At 39.5% G+C, this 25,042-nt stretch overlaps 1 protein-coding gene across 15 annotated transcripts in view; it reads left to right on the plus strand.

Moving 5' to 3' along the window:
* LOC140490074 (adhesion G protein-coupled receptor L3-like) overlaps positions 1–25,042 on the plus strand; it is a 652,730-nt gene that overhangs the window by 470,825 nt on the left and 156,863 nt on the right. The window lies entirely within an intron of this gene.

Below are 25,042 nucleotides of genomic sequence, written 5' to 3' on the forward strand. Positions count from 1 at the left end.
AGGTCCCTGGGCGCTATGAATCAGCAGTGCTAACCACTAAGCCACTATGCTGCCCTGAAGTCAAGCCATTCTGTGCCACAACTCTCTGTCATTCTCTCTAAATCTCCTTCGACTTCCTGCTGCTCTCTGAAGTATGAGCTTTCTTTGGTTTCTTCTGCAAGCATTCTGCCAGGTAAAACTCACTTTAAGCAACTCACCATAGTGGAGATCCCAACTCAGGCATGCGCTTCATAGATTCTTACACAGTAGTTTATAGTTCCCATCTAATTTCTCACTCTGTCTCTGAAAATTACTTCCAGGCTCATGATAACTGCGACAGAAAGCACCCAGGTAAACCCAAAGTCAAATCATACCTCCCTGCAGCCTATCTTTCTAGCCATGTGTAACATCAGGGATGTCCAAGCTTTAAACAAACTAACTTCAATTTTAAACTGGTCCTTTGATCTGAAAGATATATGTTTACTTGAAAAATTTCCCCTTCTTATCTTTTACTTTCAAACCTTTCTCTGATCTAGGGCCCACGTGAGTAAAATTTTCTGAAGGCTCCTATCAACAACTTGTCTGTACCAAAAGGGGCCAGGTTTTCACACAATAACTCTGATCCTTTTGAGTAACCACTGACTATCTTTTGAATTTCAATTACTCTAGGTTTTGTTTACCAATTCATTAAGCCTCTTATTTTCATGTTTATTTAAAAATTCAGTTCCCAAACCAAAGGTAAGGTTCTGGAAACATGTAGATTGTGAAATTACATATTCAGAAGATTAATTTCATGTCCTTAAAAAATGTAAACTTATTGACATGTTAACTTTTTATATAAAAATGCCTAACAAATTTGTCGTAAAATTTGTGGCCCTCTTTTATTGGAATGTCAACTTGGTTCTTTTAAATATCTTAAAAACAAGACGGTGAGCTAGTAAATTTTGTCTGAATAAGCCGAGTGCTCGATTGTTAAATGGTATAACATAAATTCAAAACTGAAATGTTCGATGAAAGAATTGTTAAGCTATTAGAAATAGTTTGAGTTGCAGCCTGATGTCTTGCTCTGGAAAATATCTTGCTAATAGTTTACTTGTGCAACAATTCAACTGGGTTATTATAATTTTAAACTATTGATCTTATATATTTTTGAACATGGGAAGTTGGCACCACGTGTAATTTTTGTTTCTGTGGTGTTGCAATGCAGGAGATAATTGGACCAGTAGATTTAGTTCAGTTACCATCTTATATATACATTTGACCTTTTTATAAAAATACTTTTGATTTATAAATTTTTTTTAATACTTAAATAGGAAGAACAAGCACATTGGAAAATAGGCAATTTAATAGGAACAGAGAACTGTCTTAACATTAATGTAAAACAAAGAACTGTGGATACTGAAGGTCTGAAACAAAAACAGGAATTGCAAGAGAAATTCAGCAGGTCTCGCAGTGTGTGAGGCGAGAAAGCAGAATTAACATTGAGTCCAGTGACCCTTCTCCAGAACTGGATCACGGGACTCGAAATGTAAACTCTGCTTTCTCTGCTCTGATGTTGCCAGATCTGCTGGGTTTCTCCAGCAATTCTGTTTTTGTTACTTTCCCCGTATTGTTTACTAAAGGATTGGGCAACAAAATTGAGGCAATATAGTTTCATTGCCCCCTGAACAGTGTGATTGCTACAGGATAAGATTGCAGAGGCAATTCCTCTTGTAAATGGTGACTGAGGAATTTCAAAGGAATAGAAGAATCTGTACATTTTTGAGTTTCTATTTCTCCCTCCAAAGGAAAAGGACTAACCACACTTGCTTGTTGCATCAATTCTAATAAAAGCAGAATCAAGATCCTGTGAATAAAGTAGGATCAATTTGTTCATACCCAATCACATCCTGGGTCAGCAGATGGTAATAGCTGGGTCGAAACCTGGCATTGTTTTCATGTTGTTTCAGCTCATTACCTATACAGGGATTTTGCGTAACTCATTCTGTATTGAAGCTTCTACAATGTCTCCATGCAGAGGAAGATCCTTCTTACAATTAGTCGTTCACAGGGATAATCATTCTCCTGTCCCTGTCAGTCAGACTTGAGAAGAAGTGGCTGCATAATCTTTGATGTGGCATTTGCCCAAGAAAATTCTCCCAATACAACACCTCTGTTTAAGAGAGGAGCAAGAGAGGAGAAGGATAAACCAACAAACTCAATCACCTAACAAAAACTGATAAGCTGCTTGAGATTATAATGTAGGATAAAAGTAGCAAATAATCACAAAGTCATGAATTAAAAAATACTGATGCAGATTTTTTAAATGTCAGGTTACCTTTGATAAATGGAATAGAATGTTTGAGGAAATAAATACAGTATTGATAAGGAAATACAGTGATATGTATTACCATTTTTTAAAAGACTTTTGATAAGATGGTGAAGAGGAGGTTTTATTATTGAAATTAAGATGGATGATCTCAAAGAGACTCTGACAACAAGAATAAGTTGTCTGAACAGTGTATAGTGCGCAGAGATAGGGGGCAAAATTATGTAGCCAGACTTCCTACTTCCAGCAGAGAAAATGGGGTGGCAGGAGTCAGGAGTCAGGATACATTTTGTCAGTTTAGTGACTGTCATTGGCATTTCCAGGACAACAGCCCACGGCTGCAGCCTAATCGGACGGCTGGTAGTCCTCAGGAGCGCCATCACTGCCATTACTGCATCAACACCTGGAGGATGATAGGGCTTTTTCCCTGTGCACCTTTTGGGGGACACTGGCAGGCCACACCAAGGAATGGGTAATGGGTGAGGTTGCCTTTGGTTGATTCCCTCCCCATATGCCACACCTGCAGTCATACGGGCATAGTCTTTCCCATGTGACCAGCTTGATCAGTAATAATGCTACCAAGCCACCCTCGTCTTTGTGACAACTCAGTGCAGCACTATCACTATGCCAAACAGCAAGTGATAAACAGACTTAAGAAATCCCACAACCAATGGATCAGCCATGCAGCTCTGTCCATCATATCATTAATGATAGGGAAATTAAAAGGTCAAATCTTGTAAAATAAATTTACTCTTGGTGCATGAGTGCTGGTGGCAAGGCTACATTATTACACATCTCTTGTTAGCTTAAGGTGGTGATGGTGGACCTTTTCCTTAAAACATTATAATCCTTGTTGGTGATGATACTCTCAAAAGGTTAAATGCAGGGAATTAACGAATATTCTGTAGGCTCAAGTATCATCGCTGCAGCTTAGGGCTGTCAGTAAGAGTGCTTCAGAAATTCAAGCTGCATCTTGGGAGACTCTCAGACATTGTAGTATAATCCAGTAAGGCTTAGAATAACAGACCTCAAAGACCATAAAGATAAGTGAGTCACAGGAAGACTTCATTACCAAATAAAATATCAATGGGAATAGAGCTGTCTGGTAACTGAGATGCGAACTAGATGGGGCAATTTCCCAACGACCTGAAATGAAGTGGTGGATATCTGCGTTCTTCTAACAAATCAAGGATTCTGTCGCATTCATTTAAAAATGAGAAGCAAAGAACAGAAATGTGAAGAAAAATGCGTTGCTGGTGAGACGTATTTACAACATGACCACAGAAAACAAAAATGGAAATAAGCATTTCTGAACATATGAGAGTGGAAATATAAAACAAAAAACAGTTTCTTTTGAGAAAAGAGTTTTACCTTCTCATTTGCTTGAATTCGCAATTACTTCGGTTAGTGTGTTTCAGAATTGGAGCATTAGCCTAGTGGAAGGCCCTAGGCTAGCACTGTTACATAACGTCATGCATGCAGGAAATCGCTCAAAATGGATGTTTCTTGGACTTGATAGAAACAATGATTGAATTAATGCAGTCTGACAAGCAGCTGAGCCTGGAGCACAAATCATGAAGCACTCAATAGATTCTGAACTGTTTTGTGAACTATATATCTAAATTTAAACAAAGGATTTGAAAGCTGCTAATCACTTCCAGCATGTTTTACCCTTTCACGTGAGAGTGACAGGGACTAATGATCAAGAGAATCTCAGGTCAGTCTTAACAGAGTAATTCATTATTGTGTCAAAAGCTGAAATTAACCTATCAGAGCCCTGCTCCCCATGAGCCTCCATCCATCGCTGAACAAGATCCAGGGGTTTCTGTTTCAGTTAAACACATCATAGCCTAATGGTATTATTGAAGCTGCAGGGACGGCTTTGAGAAGGGTATTACATGCCCAAACAATCTTTTGCATTAATTTAAAAAATAAATCTTATTTCGTCCAGATTGTGCATGTTGAAGTTTGTAGCTCAAATCAGGACTCCGTTCAATAACAAGGATACCATGTGCACACTGTTCACTTTGAAAGAGCGTGTGCAGGAAACAGTTGAGGTTGCCTACCCTGGAAGTGGAGGGTACTCAATCACTGAGCTGGAAGAATACGGAGGCAGGCTGAAGCCTGCCCCACTTTAGTTCCCAGACTGCATCCTAATTGTTCTAGAGGTTGTTAAGCCCACAAACCCTCAGCTTCATCATCTCCGTGGCCCTCATATCTTCCATACCAACTGAATGCAAACATATGTCCCCACTGACTTCCATGGTCCCCTCATAGCCTCAATGCCACCTCCACAGTCATACACCCAATCTCCATTTTGGCAGTTTTCACAAATAAGGTTAGAAAGAATAAATTAACAAACTATATCGGTCTGGAACAACATACCTCAGAGCGGAAAATAAATAGATTCTAACTAATAAATCCAGTCAAAACCTCTCAACCTTTTGAAGTGGTCAATCTCACAAAATAAAAAATAACTCACATAATATTTAGCTCAACTTTGAGCAGCCTATTTAAGATGTCAATCAATCTTTAAACTCCATCTGTGGAGGTAACTGTTGCTTTGGAAATTCACTGAAGCATTCATAAATGAAATAGTGATAAACCTTGGGGCAATATCAACAGGAAACTTTACTGAGAGGTTCCTGAAGCATAGTGCTAATGTTCCTACCTCTAAACTAGATGATCCCAGCTAGATGAACTGTTCGGAGGAAGGGTCACTGGACTCGAAACATTAACTTTGATTTCTCCAAAGATGCTGCCAGACCTGCTGAGCTTTTCCAGCCAACTTCTATTTTTTGTTTCTAATTTCTTTCAGTTTTTACAGCATTATTAGTTTAGGTTTGTACACCTTTTTCATTTATAATTAACACAGATATTTATTAAAAAAAACTATGATCTTCAAAGCTACTTTTGCTTAAACAGTGTTATTGACTTGTCCGCGCACTTGTAAAGATTGGTGTTTACTAATTTTTTTTTCTCTACCACTGTATTCTTCTTGCACCTCATCACCAACCTTGTATTTCAGTGATCCCAGGGTTGATCCCCTAGCTCGATTGTCATGGTAGAGTGGGGAATACAGAATACTGTTCTGCCACTGATAGTCCACAGCTTCATGGATGCCCAGCTTCTAGTTGCTAAATCTGTACAAAATCTCGCCCAGTTATCATGGTGTGCAGGCCACCCAACACAATGAAGAGTATCACGACAGTGGGTATGTGAAGACATAACTGTGTCTCCACAAAGACAGTGCAGTGATCTGTCTCCAGAGGGACAGTGAGTGGTCACAACTACCGATATTGTGGAAAGTATCAGGTTAAATAGCTTTCTGCCTTTGGTTGATTCCCTCCCCATATGCCACACCTGCAGTCATATGGGCATCTTCTTTCACATGTGACCAGCTTGATCAGTAATAATGCTACCAAGCCACCCTCGTCTTTGTGACAACTCAGTGCAGCATTACCACTGGTGAATCAGAGAATGTCAGAGACATGAGCACACACTCAGTACGAGCACCTCTGTGCAATACTAAAGGAGTGTTTTATTGTCAGAGTACTGTGTTTCAAATGAGATGTTAAACTACACACCTCATCAACCCCCCCTTTCTGTTTATTATCTCAGATGTGTGTAATGATTTCCACAACACGATATCAGAGGAGAACTGGAGAATTCTCCTGGGTGTCTTGCTTATACCTCGCCAACCTCCAAACTCAGCTTGTGTAGCGACAGTCACATTGCAGGCCATGGAATCTTGGCTGCTTACAATTTGGCTCGAGTATGTTCTTTATTACAACTGTGACTATACTCCAAGAACTGTTTGTTTCTCTGTGAAACATCTTGGTATATTGTGGCATTATGAAAGTGTCATAAGAATGTTTTATTATTCTTTCTTTGCTATTTTAATAGTAATTTCCTGTCTCTGGACAATTTCAGTCCCATTCTATAGTAAGTTCTAAAATCACCCCCTCTTGCTTTTGTGGCTCAGAGGGAAAGTACTCTTCGTGTTTCAGGGCAAAGAGGCTTAATGCCCGTAATGGAAGGACATAGGTACCATATTATAATATAGTAGACTGATATAACCTAAACCAGAGATGGGTCGATGGCATCATAAAATACAAGGTTTGTAATAGTTGATCCATTGCTACTAGTTTCTTTTTAACAGAAAAAAAAGGCAATTTTTGGATTGGAGAAACAAGGACAAGTTATAATGTTAGAACTGTTTCTGTACATAGGGATCAAAATTATTGATGTGGCTTTGTATGGTAATCAAACTCCACCACTGAGATTCCTTTTGCAGCATATGTTGTGCACAGACCTTCAGTTATGTCAGACATTTGAGCCCCTAATTATGTTCTTCAAGCTCTCAAAAACATGCTTAGTTGCAATCTCCAGTTTCAGCTCCTGAGTTTTTAATTTTCAGGAGGAAGTGTTTATAGTTCTGCAGAAAGAATAATCTAAACATTGCAATTGATTAGACTGTGTATAATTATGGTGCTTGTGGCATTTATTTCACTGGAATCCCAATTCTAATGCGTTAAGTACGTCTAGATTTCCCTAGCCTTTAATTTTTTTTTCTTTAAATTGCCACTATTAAATTGTTTCTGAAGCAGACTTAAGAAAGATAGTGCACATGATTGAGGGCAGACCCCACAGTGGAATTTGCAGACCACCAAATTTTCTTGAATCACCAGGAATGTGATTTTATGAGTAAAATGAAGGAATTTGTTGGCAACCCCACTTACTCCAGATGTATGGGGCCATATCATTTATGAAAAAACAAGACTTGTTGTAACAAGATCAAGTTTTTGTCGATAGCATGAGTGAATGAGTGCAAATTGCTGACATTAGCGTGAGTTGAATCACATTTTGTCTGTTTTAATTGTGTAAGCACACTTATACAGTCTTCCTACTGGCAACATACGTGTTGAGCTTTAGCTTTTGTTAGTTTTAGTATGCGTGCCATTGACTAGACCGGCATTTATTGACCATCCCTTATGCTCTTTGATGAGGTGATGGTGAGAAACCTTATTGAACTGTTGCAAGCTCATGACAGGAAAAAGTGCTCTCAATAATGTTGTTTGGTAGGGAGTTCCAAGATTATAATACAGTGACATAGTTCCATATAGAGTCATAGAGATGTACAGTACGGAAATAGATCCTTTAGTCCAACTACTCCATGCCGACCAGATATCCCAACCTAATCTAGTCCCATTTGCCAGCACTTGGCCCATAACCCTTTCAACCCTTCCTATTCATATACCCACCCAGATACCTTTTTAAATGTTGCAATTGTACTAGCCTCCACTGCTTCCTCTGGCAGCTCATTCCATACCCGTACCACCCTCTGCATGAAAAAGTTGCCACTTAGGTCCCTTTTAGATCTTTCCCCTCTCACCCTATACCTATGACCTCTAGTTCTGGACTCCCCCATCCAGGGAAAAAACTTGGTCTATTTATTCTATCCATGCCCCTCGTGATTTTATAAACCTCTGAGGTGACCCGTCAGCCTTCAACCCTTCACGGAATTCAGTCCCATCCTATTCAGCCTCTCCCAATAGCTCTAGTCCTCCAACCCTGGTAACATCCTTGTAAATCTTTTCTGAACCCTTTCAACTTTCACAACATCCTTCTGATATAAGACTCTGGGGCAGTGGTGTTTCCATGCAGAGTTAGTCCTTGCTCTTCTAGATAGTTACGGCACATGATGATGCGGAAGAAATCTCTGTTAGTTGTGGCAGTATTCTTGGAGATACAGGAAGCAAATTTTAAGGGTGGTGCATGGAGTGCTAATCAGTGAAATCCTTTCCCCTGGATTTGGCTAAGGCTCTAGAATGTTGTTGAAGCAGCACTCATCCAAGCAATTGGAGGGTGCTCTGTCACATTTCTGGCTTGTAAATAGTGGACAGGCATGAGAAAGAAATGCAAGTTACTCATTGCAATATTCCCAGCCTCTGAGCTGATCAGAAACTTAGAACTCAGCATGTATATATGTACATTCTAATAAGAAAATCAGAAAAGGCAAGTTATATCCAGAAAAATAATTATTTTCTTTGGGGGGGGGGGGGGCGCAAACCGTTTCTCTGTTTATTGCCCAAAACAGTTCGTGCTCAAGCGCTAGTGTGGGGCTTGAATCCACCATATTCCCTTTCTGAGAGAAGAAAACTATCACTGAATTGACTTATGTGGATGGGAGATTGAGAATGCATTTCTTGGTATGTTTCACAGCTTTATCAACTGCTATTTTCTTTGTATGTTATATGACTACAGAAAAATCAACTCCATTGAATGGAAGATCACGCATGTGTACCATTTTCCATTCATAAATTATTCCTTTATGTTTGAGGTGGAGGTGTCGATGTTGGACTGGGTTGGACGAAGTTAAAAAGCACACAACACCAGGTTATAGTCCAACAGCTTCACAGCGCTGCTTCCTAATCAGGTAGATATCTGATGAAAGCTATTGCTTCCAAATAAATCTGTTGGACAATAACCTGATGTACAATTTTAAACTTTGTCCTTTATTCTTATATGGGACTCACTGGCAAGGCCAAAATTTGTTACCCATTCCTTACTGCCCTTGAACTGAGTGGCTTGCTAGACCATTTCAGTAGGCAGTTAAGAGATGACCATGTTGCTGAGGATCTCGAGTCACATGTAGATTAAACCAAATAAGGAAAGCAGATTTTCTTCCCGAAAGAAATGAGTGAAGCAAGTTAGTCTTTGCAACAATCAATGGTAGGTCCATAACATAATTACTGCGATTTGCTTCCAGTTGCAAATCTTGCTATTTGAATTTTCATTCCATCAAATGGGACATTGAGATTTGAATCCTGTTCACAGAGCATTAATCTGAGATTCTGGATTACTAGTTCAGTGTGACATGACTACTTCATCACCACACTCCCTTGTCCAAGGGTTAGGGCATTGGAAACTTCTGACAAAAGTACCTGCTCCTAGACTGACTGTGCCAGCATTTTTATTTAAGGAAAGATCTAACAACCACTAACTCTGACTGTACAGAAGAGTACAGAAAACTGGCTCAATTACTTCCCCTTCTCCTCACTTCCAGAGAGGGAAAAGCTCTTCCTGTAGTCTAAACCAAGTACAGAGAGCAAACTGCCTTACTTCCCTCAAGAATATTAGTGAACCAAAAAGGTTTACATGACAATCTTGGAAAGCCTTGCATAACATTGCCAATTCTATCTAATTAATTGTGTTTAAATTTCTTGCAACTTGTAGTGATTTGAACTCCTGTTATTGGATTGTTGATCCAGATCTCTGGATTGGGAATCAACTAATGAAGGCATTACCAATTGTATTCTTTTGTTGGTGAGCAAGCAATTCAAGGATCTGACATATTTCCATAGTGGTTAAGTATTACTGCATCATCAGCCACATACTTTTAAGATTACTTAATCCTGGAAGAAAATGGCTCCAACTGCAGTACAATATACTATCATGTATTTAATAGATATCTTAAGTCTCAACCTGACTTGACCTGCAGCAAAACACTTCGAAAGTCCTCTTTTTGGTTTCTGCTTTTTGTTAACATGAAAAGAGGCCAGATCTCTTTAAGCGTGTGGGTAATCACTTATACAGCATTCTGCGAGGGTTTGCAGTCACAGTTGTGTTGTCAGACCAAATAGAAAGGCACTAAAATCATATTGCAATGCAAAACAATTCTGATCTTCTGGATGTTAGCTCTCTGAAAATGAGAATTTCCTAAATGTTTAAAAAAAAATTTTTTAATTACTTGAAGAGTATCAATTCAATGCTTTACTCCATTTTACTGATGTGGCCATGCCTTAGATGTACAGTTTGCAATAAAGGAAATTTGAACAATTCTATCCAGCATTTGTATCGTAGAAGAACCTTAGGGTGGCACGGTGGCTCAGTGGTTAGCACTGCTGCCTCACAGCACCAGGGATCCAGGTTTGATTCCAGCCTCCGGCAACTGTCTGTGTAGAGTTTGCACATTCTCCCTGTGTCTGCGTGGGTTTCTTCCAGGTGCTCCAGTTTCCTCCCACAGTCCAAAGAAGTGCAGGTTGGGTGAATTGGTCATGCTAAATTGCCCATAGTGTTCAGGGATGTGTAGGTTAGGTGCATTAGTCAGGGATAAATATAGGATAGGGAAAATGGCTCTTCAGAGGGTTGATGTGGACTTGTTGGGCCGAATGGCCTGTTTCCACGCTATAGGGAATCTATGAAAAGCTGAAGTCTAATAACAGTTCTCTAGACTGTTCGGTAGTGTGTATTGGTCTTTTTTCAAAAGATATGGGCATCCTGTCGAGGTCAGAACCTTTGGCCAGCCCTAAATGCCATTCAGAAGGCAGTGATGAGCTGTTGCAGTCCATGTGATGGCGAGTCACCCAGATGCTATTTGAAAGGAAGCTCCAGGATTTTCACCTAGCCAACAGTGAACAATTTCAGGTCAGGATAATGTGTGCCTTAGAGGGGGTACGGGATACTCACACCAGTTGGTTTTCCCATCTGCTTCTCTTCCTGCTGTCAGAGAATACAGCAAAATATAGATAGATAGGAGAGTTGGGCAGAGAAATAACAGATGGAGTTTAATCTGGGCAAATGCGAGGTGGTGCATTTTGGAAGATCCAATTCAAAACCGAACTATACGGTAAATGGATAGGTCCTGGGGAGAATTGATGTACAGAGAGATCTGGGTGTGCAGGTCCATTGTTCACTGAAGGTGGCAACGCAGGTCAGTAAAGTGATCAAGAAGGCAAACGGTATGCTTTCCTTCATTGGATGGGTTATTGAATACAAGTGTTGGCAAGTCATGTTACAGTTGTATAGGACTTTGGTTCAGCCACATTTGGAGTACTGCGTACAGTTCCAGTTGCCAAATTACCAAAAGGATGTGGATGCGTTGGAGAGAGTGCAGAGGAGGTTCACCAGGATGTTCTCTGGTATGGAGGGTGCTAGCTATGAAGAAAGGTTGAATAGATTAGGATTATTTTCATTAGAAAGATGGAGGCTAAGTGGGGACCTGATTGAGGTCTACAAAATCATGAGAGGTATATAGGGTGGATAGTAAGAACCTTTTTCCCCAGAGTGTGGAACTCAGTTGTTACGGGTCACAAGTTCAAAGTGAGAGGGGAAAGGTTTAAGAGAGATATGCGTGGAAAGTTCTTTATGCAGAGAGTGGTGAGTGCCTGGAATGCATTGCTAGCGGAGGTGGTAGAGGCAAGAACAATAGCGTCATTTAAGATGTAACTCGACTGATACATGAATGGGCAGGGAGCAAAGGGGATACAGATCTTTAGAAAATAGACGGCAGATTTAGATGGAGGATCTGGATTGGTGCAGGCTTGGAGGGCCAAAGGGCCTGTTCATGTGCTGTAACTTTCCTAGTCCTTTGTTCCACATATTAATGGTCATGTGTTTGGGAGATTGATGGAGCTTTGATGGGTTACTGCAGTGCACTTTGTAAATGGTGCACCTTGCTGTCACCATTTAGTTGTGGCGGAGGGAGTGATTCTTTAAGGTGGTGTACAGGGTAATAGTCAAGTGGGTTGATTTGTCCCAGATTGTGTTAAGCTTTCTGAATATAGTTGTAGCCAGACACCGCGTAGGCAAATGTTCCATCACACTTCTGCCTTGTAGATAGTGGATAGGCATTGGGAAGTTTGGGAGCTGAGGTACTCACTGCAGAATTGCAAGCTGCTGACCTGCTGTTGTTGCCCCAGTATTTAAGTAGCTGTTGCAATTCTCATTGTGCTCTGCAGATGTAGTTGGCAGTCACATGCTGGTGGATGCCTTGTGTGGTCTGCAATGGATTGATAAAAGTTTTGTTCCTTACCCAGTGATCGTTAACTCCACACTATAATCTTGAGGATTCCAGTTCATCTTCCAGAGTATCAGTGGAAACCATTGCTCAGGAGACTCATTTTTATTGTCTGTTTTCACTTACTTAGATTAGGAACTTACCACAAAAGAAGCTTTGGAATGGAAGGCATAGTCTGCCACACTGGTTCCTTTATCCAACTTCTGGTTGTGACACGTGCACTGTGTTACATTTTATGGTTTTATAAAGAACCAGATTTCATCCTTGTTTTTTTTGTGCATTCAGCATTAGTTACTCAGAGCAACAGCAAATCACTGATACTTGTAGACTACTTTGACTGCACAGGTCACTTTGCTCATAATCAAAAAAACCAACTCCTATATCTTCTTTCTCTCCATGACATATCAAATTGAATTTGTCAGCACAACTATTGTACTAATGGTAAACCAATGGTATTTGCAACACATCTCATTTCTGGTTTTTTGCAGTGTCTAATTTGGCTGTGGTACTTCTCCATTCCAAATATACCTGTATTCCAATCATGGTTAATTAGCCGTAAAGCATTTGGGAGTGTTCTGATATCAAGTATGATGGGATTTATATGCAACTATTTTGTGCACTGAGACATTGATTATTTATTCTCACAGAAGGTCACATTGAGTGTTTTTTTTCTTATACAAGGGAGTAGTAATCACAGGAATTTGGGGAATTCAACCAATTGTGTTCAGCCTTAGTATTCCAGGCTGCCTGAACTTTGTATTAAGAGTCTTCCTTTGTTGTGATGGCACTTTGACTTTGCAGAGCATGGGAAGCAATATCCCATTGCAGCATCAGTGTCTGGGTGAGGTGAGAGAGCGGCAGAATTGCACAGAACAATCACAAGCTAAAATGTAGAAGTGCTCAAAAAAAAGTCCGGCTGCTAACTGGAGGTTGGAGTTGAGAAGAAAAAAACAATAGAATTCTGGAAAGTAAATTAACAACTGCACTGGCATTACCCAAAGATAAAAAAATAAGCAAAGGGCCAAAAGGTTATTCAACATGAAGAGGAACAACGGATCAATCTGAAGCAAAAGCAAGGTTGCTAAAGGTTCAGTCAGTGAGAAAATAGCTATATGTGAGCGAAAAAAAAAAGCTGATATCTGATGTTCAAAGACACCTTGTAAAGTAGGGGAGAAATTTAAGCTGAAATCTCCAGATGTTTTAGTTACAAGCAGCTCAAAGCAATGAACAGCACACATAGCAGACATCAAGACTTGAGACCTTCCCACATTGTGCCATGAAGATACAGTAACAGTCCTATAACATACCATTTACTTGGCCAGTAATCTGCCCATTGATACCCAGTTCACCTTCTGCCAGGATTGAATGGCTCCAGACCTCAATACAGCTGTAGTTCAAATATGGACAAAAGACCTAAATTCCAGAAATAAGGTGAAAGTGACTACTTTTGACATCAAGGTAACATGTAATCAAATGGAGCACCAAGGAGACCTGGCAAAATTAATGTCACTGGCTACTCAAGGACAAACTCTCTACTTACTGGATTTAAATGTAGCATAAAAGAAGGTGGTTACAGCTGTTGGAAATTGGGAGTGTATCGAGGAAGTTAAACATTCACTGCTTCAAAATACCATGGTAACATTATGTACCAATGATACCAGGATGCATGAAGTAACTCGCAAATTTGCCCTCAACGACCCCTTTCTAGCCCTCCATCTCTACTGCCTACAAGAAAAGCTGCAGATGCATACGAAGACCACCATCTGCAATTCCTTTCCCCGAATTGCACACCCTAATAGACCAGGAGACTGAAAATACATCACAATTCAGCATTCCATGACAAGGAGTACACTTTGCGAAAATTAAGTCTTTGGGACCGTATTGCAATACCTCAGAGCACTTCCCGTAATTTACAACTTGAAACAATTCACCCTTGATCTGAATGCCTGGCATGGAATGTATATTGTGAATGTTAAAGGGTATTACAAATCTTTAAAGTATTAAGATTGGAAAATACTGTATACAAACAAGTTGAATTTTATTGCAAGTTCTGTAATTTGCAAGCTGGACTGATTTTAAATTCATTTTACAAATATTATGAAAGAAGTATATAATAGAAAAATTCCTTATCATACATTCAGTCCCTGTATACAACTGGGAATAGTTTGAAGAGCACGGAGTTATTTATCATACAGCGGCTCAGAATGAACAATGAACAAACAAATGCATCTCTCTCCAGACCATTCTAATTATATGACTGTCAGAAATAGCCATGGGATGCTGAGCTATGCAGATCTACCTGTATGTGTCCGCTCGATGAGTTACTCTTACACTGTAATGCTGTTAATGCTATTGTTTACAGTTTCACTAAGGATGATCTGGAATCTCTCCAACCTTATCTCCACTATCTGTTTATTTAAAAGCTTGATTTTAGCTGCTTATTTGTAAATTACTGGTAATTGGCTTCCAAATAACCATTATTTTAAAAGATTTTCTCCTCAGGTTTCTGTGAATGCAATGGTAGGTTCACATCCAATGCCTCCAGGATTGGAATGCCTGATTGACCATATAGCCTTTGAGTTGATTTTTTTTTGCCATACTGTCAAGCTGCCATGTGGATTGAAAAGCTGATGATGGGCATGTATTGAATTAACATTGGGAAAGCATTGACTTCAATCACCAGAAAACTGGTAAAGTTGCCAACCTGAAATAAAAATGTAAATAGCATAAAATGCTGAGTTTATTTATAAGTTGAATAATACAGTTCACAACTTTCCAATACCAGTGTAATCCTGTGTTTATTTGTTTAGATCATACTTTCCATCTGTTGTCACCAGTTTCACATCCTGTGTGAAATATTGAATATGCAACCTCGGATATGAAGTAAGACTGTAGAAATTTGAATGCTATTTGGAGGTATTCAAAGTACAAGACTGCTGTAAAATGTGGTTCTCTGTTGCCAGTGACCAGAGTGTAACTGGTCTGCACTGCTGCCTGAGCATTTAACTAGAGAGCAATCTTTACAGCAGGTGGTTGGTTTTCTGCACAGTGGCTACCTCCTAATGTACAGAGCATGTGGGGTTGTTTGAGTAAAAGAGCTATGTTGGCACATCTTCCAAATGATTTGTATGTCCTATCATCTGTGCACCTGGCACTGAGAAAATAAATGGGCAGTTAATAACCCAACAGTGTGCAGGTTCCTTCCATTATAACTTAATTATGTAAGATATTATTGTCCATTACTGAGTCTCTGTTGCATAATTTATAAAGGCCTATCTTGGCAGAGTAGTCCCTGGTAAATGAGCACAAGATCTACTCTACAATAAGCATTCCAACATTAATGGAGCCTCAAGGTTGACTTTGCTTACGAAGATGATAAGATTTGTTTTGTTTTGGAAATAATAAAACCTCATTGTATGCAATCTCTTGTATGTATATAATAGTATTGTCCTGTACTGTACTGTACAGCCCATTTTGCTGTTCCTCAATGTGAGTTGCATGAACTCTCACTGATAGTTAAGATGTTGCTGTTGCATTAGTTAAAACTATGAGTAAACAAGGTCTGTTCAAGCTAGCATTCTTAAAGAAGCAAATTAAATACATGCAATGAGCTGTTCTCAGAACAGGTCATTTAACTTGCAGTCTGTAGTTGTGCTTTTGTCACATGACCTACCTAGCAATTCTTCTTTCTTGCTTGTCATATGATTTTTAATGCTTTCATTTTCAAACAAAATCTAAATTCCTTTTTTGAACCATTGAAATAAAGATATTTTACTAAATTCATCAAGTGAAATTGTATGAACAACAGATACAAAGAATTCCACATTCTAGTCATGCATTCTCTGGTGAAAAGGTTTGATTTTCTTACTTCCTTTGAGTTTTTTTTTGTAATGGGCTTAATTTGCTTTTGCAATAATATGCTTTTACAGTTCACTTTTTCTATCAGTTAATTCCTCTAATCAATTTGCTTGGGAACAAACTCCTTGGGTGCCTATCATTCCCATTTTAGAAGTAGCGTCAAAAACAGTGAGTTAACTTGCATGTTAAGTGGGTGATTTTGAGATTTTAAGTTAGTGAAGCATATTGCTTTTTATTCAGTTGCAATATCATCTGTTATCGTCTGTCAACTGCTCAAGAAGAAAATGACATTTAATGAGCACACACATTATGATGCTATTGTTTGTGTGATTCATTTAGATAAAATTGAAACGCTACAGGGCTGTTGGAAATGCAGCAAAACATGGAATTATGCTATTTCTGTACTGAGTTATACTGGATCATTCCCTGAAACCCCCTCCTGCTGCATTGGTGTAACTTGAACAAAGGTTTTGCAAATGGTCACCTTTTTAGGGGTGAGCTGGGTTTCTGTCAGAATTGCAGCAACAGAGCAGGAAATTCTTAAAGGAAATTCACCCCTATTCTGAAGTTGGTCTCAATTTGCCTTCCTACAAAAGAAAGGTAATTGCTCCCTTTTGAGCATAATTACAACTAATAACAGATTTCAAATCCGGTTGCTCATAACAAAAATTTAAATTGGCACCTCTCCCCGCAGAAATATTTGTAAGCTCCGAATGGTGTTCTATGCCCTACAGTCCCAGATCTTTGAAGGCTGCAAGAACCCTGAGGGAAAGGGAAAGCAGTCAAACTGAATGATTTAATAACAGCGGGGTATGTATCGGCACACTGAAATGCTTAAAATAGTTTAAACTATGTCTTTATTGGCAGATATCTGTTCAGAGGATGCCTGCAAAATCAAATGATATGGGTTAGTTTAAGACAAACAGCTTGGGAAAACACTTCCTTTTCTGAACAAAATTAAAGAATTGTTGCATATTTCAAATGGAGTGTCTTCAATAATGCTGAATGTTAAAGCCGAGTATTGAATTTCAGATTGCGAAATGCTTCACCAAGCAATCCAGTAGCAGTTTCTTTTCATAGTTAAAGTAACTACAAAGCCACTTTAGGGATGCCAAGGTATTTGTTTCACAAAGAATAAGCCTTCTGAAAGGATGGTTCTGTGTGAAGGTAAGAGGAAAGATGGAGAAGATTTAGAATAGGATGTGAGGTGTGTTTGGAAAGTTACTTTTTTTTCCCCTTTCCTCATCCTTCCTTGACTAGTATTTATAATTCATTCTGGCATTTTGTCCAAGAAGCTATATTTGAATAGCAATTGCTTTTAAGCCATTTGATTGCAGGAGAAAGAAATCGCCATCAAGCCTAATTCAGCCCTCAATCAACACTGTCACACATCCAGTTTTGAGGAAGGGCCAATCAGTTCCTAATCAGCACTGCCAATTAATTCTCCCTTTTTAAGAGTTGCTCAGGGCTACTGTAGCAATGCAGGTAGCCCCCTGACCGAGGTCCACCAGCCTGGCATAGACAAGAATGTTGAACGTGGAATGTACTTTGTATGTCTTATGTATGTACTATCTCGAACAGCTTTTCCACTGGGAGAGTTTTATGCTGTTAAGGGCAATATATTTTAATTGGTTGAATTGAGAGAAACATCAATATTAGCTTTGTAACAAAAGGCAAGATAAAGGTCAACTCTTAAACCACAAGTGTGGTTCTGTGTTCCTACTTTCACAGCTGCTGCTTTCTATGCGATTTGTCTGACAGATTTACATTTTCTTCTTTTTTTGTCTGGCATGTGTGCACCACAGGATGAAGTATTTATTGCCCTTCAATAATGGTGCTGGAAAAAATGGTCATGAACTGCCTTCCTGCAACACAACAGTGCCTGGGCTATAGGTACACCCATGGTGTAGTTAGGAAGGGGCTTCTAGGATTTTGACCCAGTTAAAATGAAACAACAGTGGTGTAAATCCAAGTTGGGAAAGTATTGGCTAGCCAGTGAGGGTGTTGTGATGCATCCATTGTCCATACGTGGTTAAGGTCATGGTTATGGAGTATGTTGTTAAATGAGCCTTAATAAGTTGTTCCAGTTCATCTTTTGATGTACTCATGGTGGCCATTTTTGCATCAATGGTAATTGCAGTAGGTATTGAAGGTCGTGGATTGATTGAGTTGACTGCTCTGGACTGGACAGCAACAGTAGTTCCTGGAAAAGCTCAAATTCTAGCAGCATCTGTGGAGAGAAATCAGTTGGCTTTACAGGTGAGAGTGACCCTTCCTCAGACTGTTCTGAGAAAGGGTCACTGTCACACGAAATGTTAACTCTGATCTCTCTCCACAGAGGCTGCCAAACCTGCAGAACTTTTCCAGCAACTTCTGATTTACAGCATCTGCAGTTCTTTCAGTTTTTCTTTTGCCTTAACCTGGATTGTGTTAAAAAATTTGTGTGTTGTTGGAGCTGCCCTCATCCAGTCAAGTGAAGAACATGTCATCATCCTCCTGACTTTTGATGATGTGCAGGCACTGGGGAGACAGGAGATGATTTACTCATCACAGAATTCCTAATCTATGACCTAGTTGCAGGTTGGGACAGCCTGCATGCTGAGTTTGACTTAACTTCCTAGGAATTGGCAATGTCATAAGAGCTGATTTGTTTTCAAGATTTGTTCACTTAGACATCTAAGCAAAGTATTTTAAATTGGAGAAACAAAATTTAAATTAAAAAAAGTACTGGAAGTGCATTTTAGGTCTGTTAAATTTCAAGGAAGGCAGAGAAGCCATTTGTCAGAGTATGTCCTCATTGAATCTGAATGCAGTATCAGTCTTTGTTTCTGATGTTGGGTGCATGTTGGAAACCATGTAACCTATCTACTCTTCACTGGCATTCTGTCTTGTAAATAGCTTTAATGAAATGATTTGTATTTGAACCACTTGTTCCTAAATATGCTGTATGAGTAAGTTATTGAACATCCTGTGACAGAGTTTAAAACATGAATGATCACTAAATATTGCAGATTACAGCACCTGAGTTGTGTTGATGCTTGTACATGCTCATGAAGGTCCTGTTGCAACAATGTCAAGCAGTTAATGAGAAGGTTGGACGGGCTTGGACTCAGGTGGCGCACTGGTTTGGTTTTATTTTCATGCTGTGACCTTGGTCTGCATCTGAATTGGGCCCAGTGTAATAAAGGACAGCTGGCAGCTGTTAAACAACCCTGGTGAAGTGATTTTCCAACTCCATTGCAGCAGATGGCAGAATGATAGTTAAAGGGTGACCACTAGTCACCCGAATGCTGGTGTTAGATAACAGTGAACAGCTTTGTTCAGCATCCTAAATGGGTGGTATTTTTTTCTCTTGATATATAGACTTGAATAATCTATCATGAAGATATGTGGAGTGCTGTATTCTAATAGTTGTTAATTGCCATTTCATTTGGAGTATTCATTGATGTATTCTGGATAGTTTTGATAACAAAAAATAGCCATATATTATAACATTTTTTTAAAAAAAACATTTATATTTATTTATGTTTAGAAAACTAAGAGCATTCAAAATTGCACTTAGTGACCATAAAGCTACTTGTTATCTACATTCACCCCCCAGCTTATTTGCTCACCCCTTAGTTGACTTATGCTTGGTCATGCCACCCTCCTCACCAACTGCACAAACTCTCAGGTACCTTCCCCTGCAACCGTAAAAGATGCAAAACCTGCTGGCACACCACCTCCCTCACCTCCATCCAGGGCCCCAAACAGTCCTTCCAGGTGAGACAGAGGTTCAGCTGCCTCTCGTCCAACCTAGTTTCCTGTAACCAGTGCTCCTGTAACCAATGTGGTCTTCTCTACATCAGGGAGACCAAACGTAAACGAAGGGAATGTTTCACTGAGCATCTCAGCAACCATGTAAGGGCCAGCCTGACTTCCCGGTCACCGCCCATTTCAATTCTGCTTCTCACTCCATTTCTGATATATCCATCCTCGGTCTCCTCCATTACCGCAATGAATCAGACTGCAAATTGGAAGAACAACACCCCATTTTCTGCCTGGTGAGCCTACATCCCAGAGAACTCAACACTGAGTTCTCCAGTGTCAAATAACCTTCCCACCCATCCTCTGACTCTCCTTTCCAGCCCCTACTCCTGTCTTCCATCCCTCCGACAAACGCCTCCTTCCAGCTACCAACCGGATTCATTCCTCCTATCAACCTACCAGCTTGTACCTACCAACTATATTCAACTATCCATACCTCACCACTCCACCCCTCTACCCACCCATAACCTTCCCCACCACTTTTATCTCCCCCTGCATCCACCTCCATTCCTGAAGAAGGGTTACACCTGAAACATTAGACTTCTCGACCTCATGATGCTTCCTGGCTTCCTGCGCTCTTCCAGCCTCCTGCTTGTCTACATTTTGGATGGCTGAATTTGAGGTTTGGACTTCCACAAATATAGTATCATACTTCCATCCTTTTAACCATGAACACTATTTCTATTGAAATAATTATCTATTTGGTATGCTTTCCTTTATTGGTCAGAGTGTTCAGTACAGGAGTTGGGAGGTTTTGTTGCAGCTGTACAGGACATTGGTTAGGCCACTGTTGGAATACTACATGCAATTCTAGTCTCCTTCCTATCGGAAAGATGTGTGAAACTTGAAAGGGTTCAGAAAAGGTTTACGAGGATGTTGCCAGAGTTGGAGGGTTTGAGCTATAGCGAGAGGCTCCAGGCTGTTTTCCCTAGAGCGTCAGAGGCTGAGGGGTGACCTTAGAGACGTTTATAAAATCATGAGGGGCATGGATAGGATAAATACACAAAGTCTTTTCCCTGGAGTAGGGGAGTCCAGAACTAGACGGCATAGATGTAGGGTGAGAGGGGAAAGATATGAGAGACCTAAGGGACAATTTTTTCACTCCGACGGTGGTGTTTGTATGGAATGAGCTGCCAGAGGAAGTGGTGGAGGCTAGTGCAATAGCAACATTTAAAAGGCATCTGGATGGGTATATGAATAGGAATGGTTTGGGAGGGATATGGGCTGGGTGCTGGCAGGTAGGACTGGATTGGGTTGGGATAGCTGGTCGGCATGGACGAATTGGACCGAAGGGTCTCTTTTTCCGTGCTGTACATCTCTATGAATCTATAATGCCCTTTTGGATACTTTGATGCATTCACTGCACTTCCAAGCACTGCATTTTAGACACAAAACATTTCTGCGTGAAAGTTTTCTTTTCCCGTTATACAAATTCTTTTACAAATCATTTCATATGTGCCCTCTTATTCTTGATCCTCTTATGAATCATCAGCTCTTATTAATTATCTTAAAATTAATTGTTTAAAGCCTCATGTTGCCCGCTGCTATATGTTAATGATATGGCCTTGTTCACTTGACACCTTTTTATTAGCAATGGTAGTTGGCACACAGTTTTGAATGGCAATAATGAAAGAAAATTGGAGTTTATTTTGGAATTAATTAATAAACTCAAGTGAAGTTTAACAGAAAATTGAAAATAAAATTACACTTGGACTGTTATTAATATTAAACCAAAAAATGTTGGTAATGCACAGCTGATCAGGCAGTATCCGTGAAGAGAGAAAGCATTGATGGCGAATTTAACGGAGTTAATGTTTTAACTTGATATCCTTTCATCAGAACCTGTTCCCGTCTAGTTATTTTTTTTTTAAAAACACTGATTTCCTTTCGATGATCTTAACAAGAAACTATCTTTCCCATTTCTAATCTTCACCATAATCCTACATTCTCAGAAGTAAATATTTGCTTATGAAAATGCGAGGACTACAGTTGATGGAGATCAGAGTCCAAAAGTGTGGTGCTGGAAAAGCACAGCTGTTCAGGCAGCTTCCGAGCAGCAGGAGAGTGACATTTCGAGCATAAGCTCTTCATCAGGAATGTGATGGGTCCCAAGGGGGCTGAGAGATAAACGGGAGGGGGGTTGGGGCTAGGGGGAAGGTAGCTGGGAATGCTGATAGATGAAGATGGGGGGAATGGTGATAGATGGGAGCAGAGAGTGGAGTGCATAGGTGGGAGGGAAGATGGACAAGAAAATTGGACTTTGAGCTGCCAAAGAAAATAACTACTTTTTGTGACTTGCATCAGTGACCACTGAATTGTCCTGGATAATCCCAATTCAGTTCTTTTGGATGTTCAACAAATGATATATTCTGTTTCACTTTGACTTTCAAATAATTGTTCAAAGTCTTGATATCCCAACCTATTGCTAAACTATCTTGATTAAATTCTGATCTTTCTCTTAAGGAAGCTGGAATATATAGGGTTACAAGTCATGCTAATTAAAGTTATTTAAATCTTTGCTAGACCCCATTTAAAGAACTGTGCTTAGTTCTGGGCATGACACCCCAAGAAAGATTTATTGATTTTATAAATCTACACTATATACATTCTGTAGCTGTGGATAAAAGTGTTAAATTATGATAACTGGTTGCATGGGCTAGTCTTGTATTCCCTCAAATGTAAATGATAAGGGGTTCTCTAAATTTGAAGTGTCCAAAAATAATTGGATGAGTTGATCAGATAGAGAGAAGCAATTTCTTGTTGGTAAATGCAAGTAAAAGGTGGCATAACCTTAACATCAGATTGAGGCTGTTCAAGGATGATAGCAAGTAGTCTCAGAAAGTTAGAGCACTCTCATTTGATTGAAAATTTTAAAACTGAAGTTACATTTTTGATAGGCAAGGAATTAATGGTTACACCACTAAGGTTGATATTGCAGAGAAACCAATCTTTGAGACTAACTAAATGGTAGAACAGACTCATGGGACCAAATGACCACCTCCTATTCTTCTACTCCAGTTAGCTCAGCGAATAAAGAATGAAACTCATAATAACTGTGACAACCAACAATGCAAAACAAAAGGGCCTGATTAATAGTTCTAATTTAATTAGTCTTTTGTTTATAATGTTTCAATATTTATCATAAACATTTGAAAAGAGGGCCATCTTAAACTTGACACCTAATTGTTGAAAGTAAGACCTTCATAAGAGAAGAAATTTAGATGCTGATGTCAAATATTTGAACAAATGAGTCTGTTTGTAACTGATGGCCTACTAAGTAGTATTGCTGTATGCAGATACTCTGAATTAAAAGTGTGCGAGGGAATTGATTACATCCAGCACGTGTATTTAATTTATGCCAGGATAAATGAGTGGCAAATGGAGCTGGAACATTAGTAAGGGACCAAAGCATGGATAGCTGACTTCTAGTGTCAAACCATAAAAGCTAATTTGCAGCAAAAAAATAAATTGAGGCATCCATGCGATAATGTCCAAATGAGTGTAGTTCTGACGAAAAAGATGCAATACAAGATGCTAAAAGAAGGAAGTGATCAAGGAAATGCTTTGAACCACCAGGCCTATTAAGGCTTCTTTAGTTTACCTGGGCACTGGAAGAAAAGTGGAATTATTGCAGTATTGAAGTTGCCATGAACATAGAGTTGATCTTCAGGAATGTGAAAACAAGTCAGTTGGATCATGCTGCAGCACAATTGAATAGTCCTGCAAAATTATTAGTTCGAAGACTGAAAGAGAACATCAGATAAATTTAATAAGCTGAGGGAATGATGTTTCCAGCTACACCAGGTCCATGCAGGCTGAGTAAATTAATACTTGATGCAAACCGGAAGGACATTTGAACACAAACAGGTAATCTTCCTTTTGATATGAAGATAGAATAGAATTAGGAAGAGTCAATGTGAAAGCATTAGTAAAAAAGAAGGACCAAAGAAAAATGTAAGTGATTTGATGGGGATGGTTTCTCAGGGTGTGGGCTTTGGTGAAAGGGGAGTCTGAAGCAAGGGGAGAAAATTCTCAAATTCCCTGCCTGATGTCCAGTCCATCAATCAGACACTGATGGCTTCAAGAGAAGGCCCTCACTTCAGTACCACCATCTCCCTGTCAATGGCTGAAGCAATCCCAAACACCTCATAGCAAGGCTCACCTTCTTCAGGGTTAATACCAATGGCAGCAAGACTGAGCCTTTAGATAGTCATTAATTTGCCACTTTATATGCAGTGGCAGGACAGGAATGTTGACCATGGACCTTCACATCTCTGATTTCATTCTGGTGGAGGCTTGAAGATAATAGTGTTCAGGTATGCCAGCATCCTGACTAGTTAAGTGACCTTTCCATCTCCAAGTCCACTACTGACAGAATCAGAAGTTTCTGCTCTTCAGTGGGGAGGAGATTGAAGTTATAATTTTCTGGTTTCTACGTGTGATTTCCACACAAGATCATAATCTTCCATTGGGGGAGTTCTTGTGTGCAATGTGAACACAACAGTCCTGCACAATGTCTTTTGAGCTGTGCTTGTTGTTATTCCCAGTGACATAATCCTTAGAGCTCTGATGTTTATACATCTATAGCTACACAAGATTATGCTGACAACATGCTTAATTAACAGTATGTTACACTAGTTTCACAGGCAAAGAAAATTCTAGGACTTAAAGGTATGTCAAGCAGAGATATGCTTAGCCTCCTTGGAACATCACTGAGGTCCGATTTAGCGTAGAATTGTCAAAGTACTTAAAGGTTGACGTGGTGAAATGAATTCCCAATAATATTATGTCAGCTTCTATCTCAATGAGCGAGAAGAAGAATTAAAGAAATTAAATCTATTACTGATAGAAAGATTAAGAGGGAACATGATGTTAGTTTTAAAAGTAATGAATTAATTGATGAAGTGAATGTATTGAGGTATGTTATACAAAATGAGATGAGCAATCTACAGCACAGTATCAAAAGCTACTTGCTGAGGCTAATTTTATAGCAATATATTCAATGGAAGGCAAAGAAGTCCCATTTGTGCTAATGAAAGTTGTCACCATGGGTTTTTTATGTAAATCTGGTTGACATTTACCTATCCATTAAATTAGTGTTTTTAATTTCCCAAGTGACTGTTTGAGGAAGCCAGAAGGTGCTGTCGTTTGCTGGGTTTTCAGCCATGTTCATGTACTAACCTGATTCATCGACGCAAGCTGATATAATTTTGAAACCTCAAATCTCTGACTTGAGTGTGAATTCATTAATATCAGATTTAATAATCGGATTTTCTTGAATTCCCAAC

This window comes from Chiloscyllium punctatum, chromosome 2, assembly GCF_047496795.1.
Source record: "Chiloscyllium punctatum isolate Juve2018m chromosome 2, sChiPun1.3, whole genome shotgun sequence".
Classification (NCBI taxonomy): domain Eukaryota; kingdom Metazoa; phylum Chordata; class Chondrichthyes; order Orectolobiformes; family Hemiscylliidae; genus Chiloscyllium; species Chiloscyllium punctatum.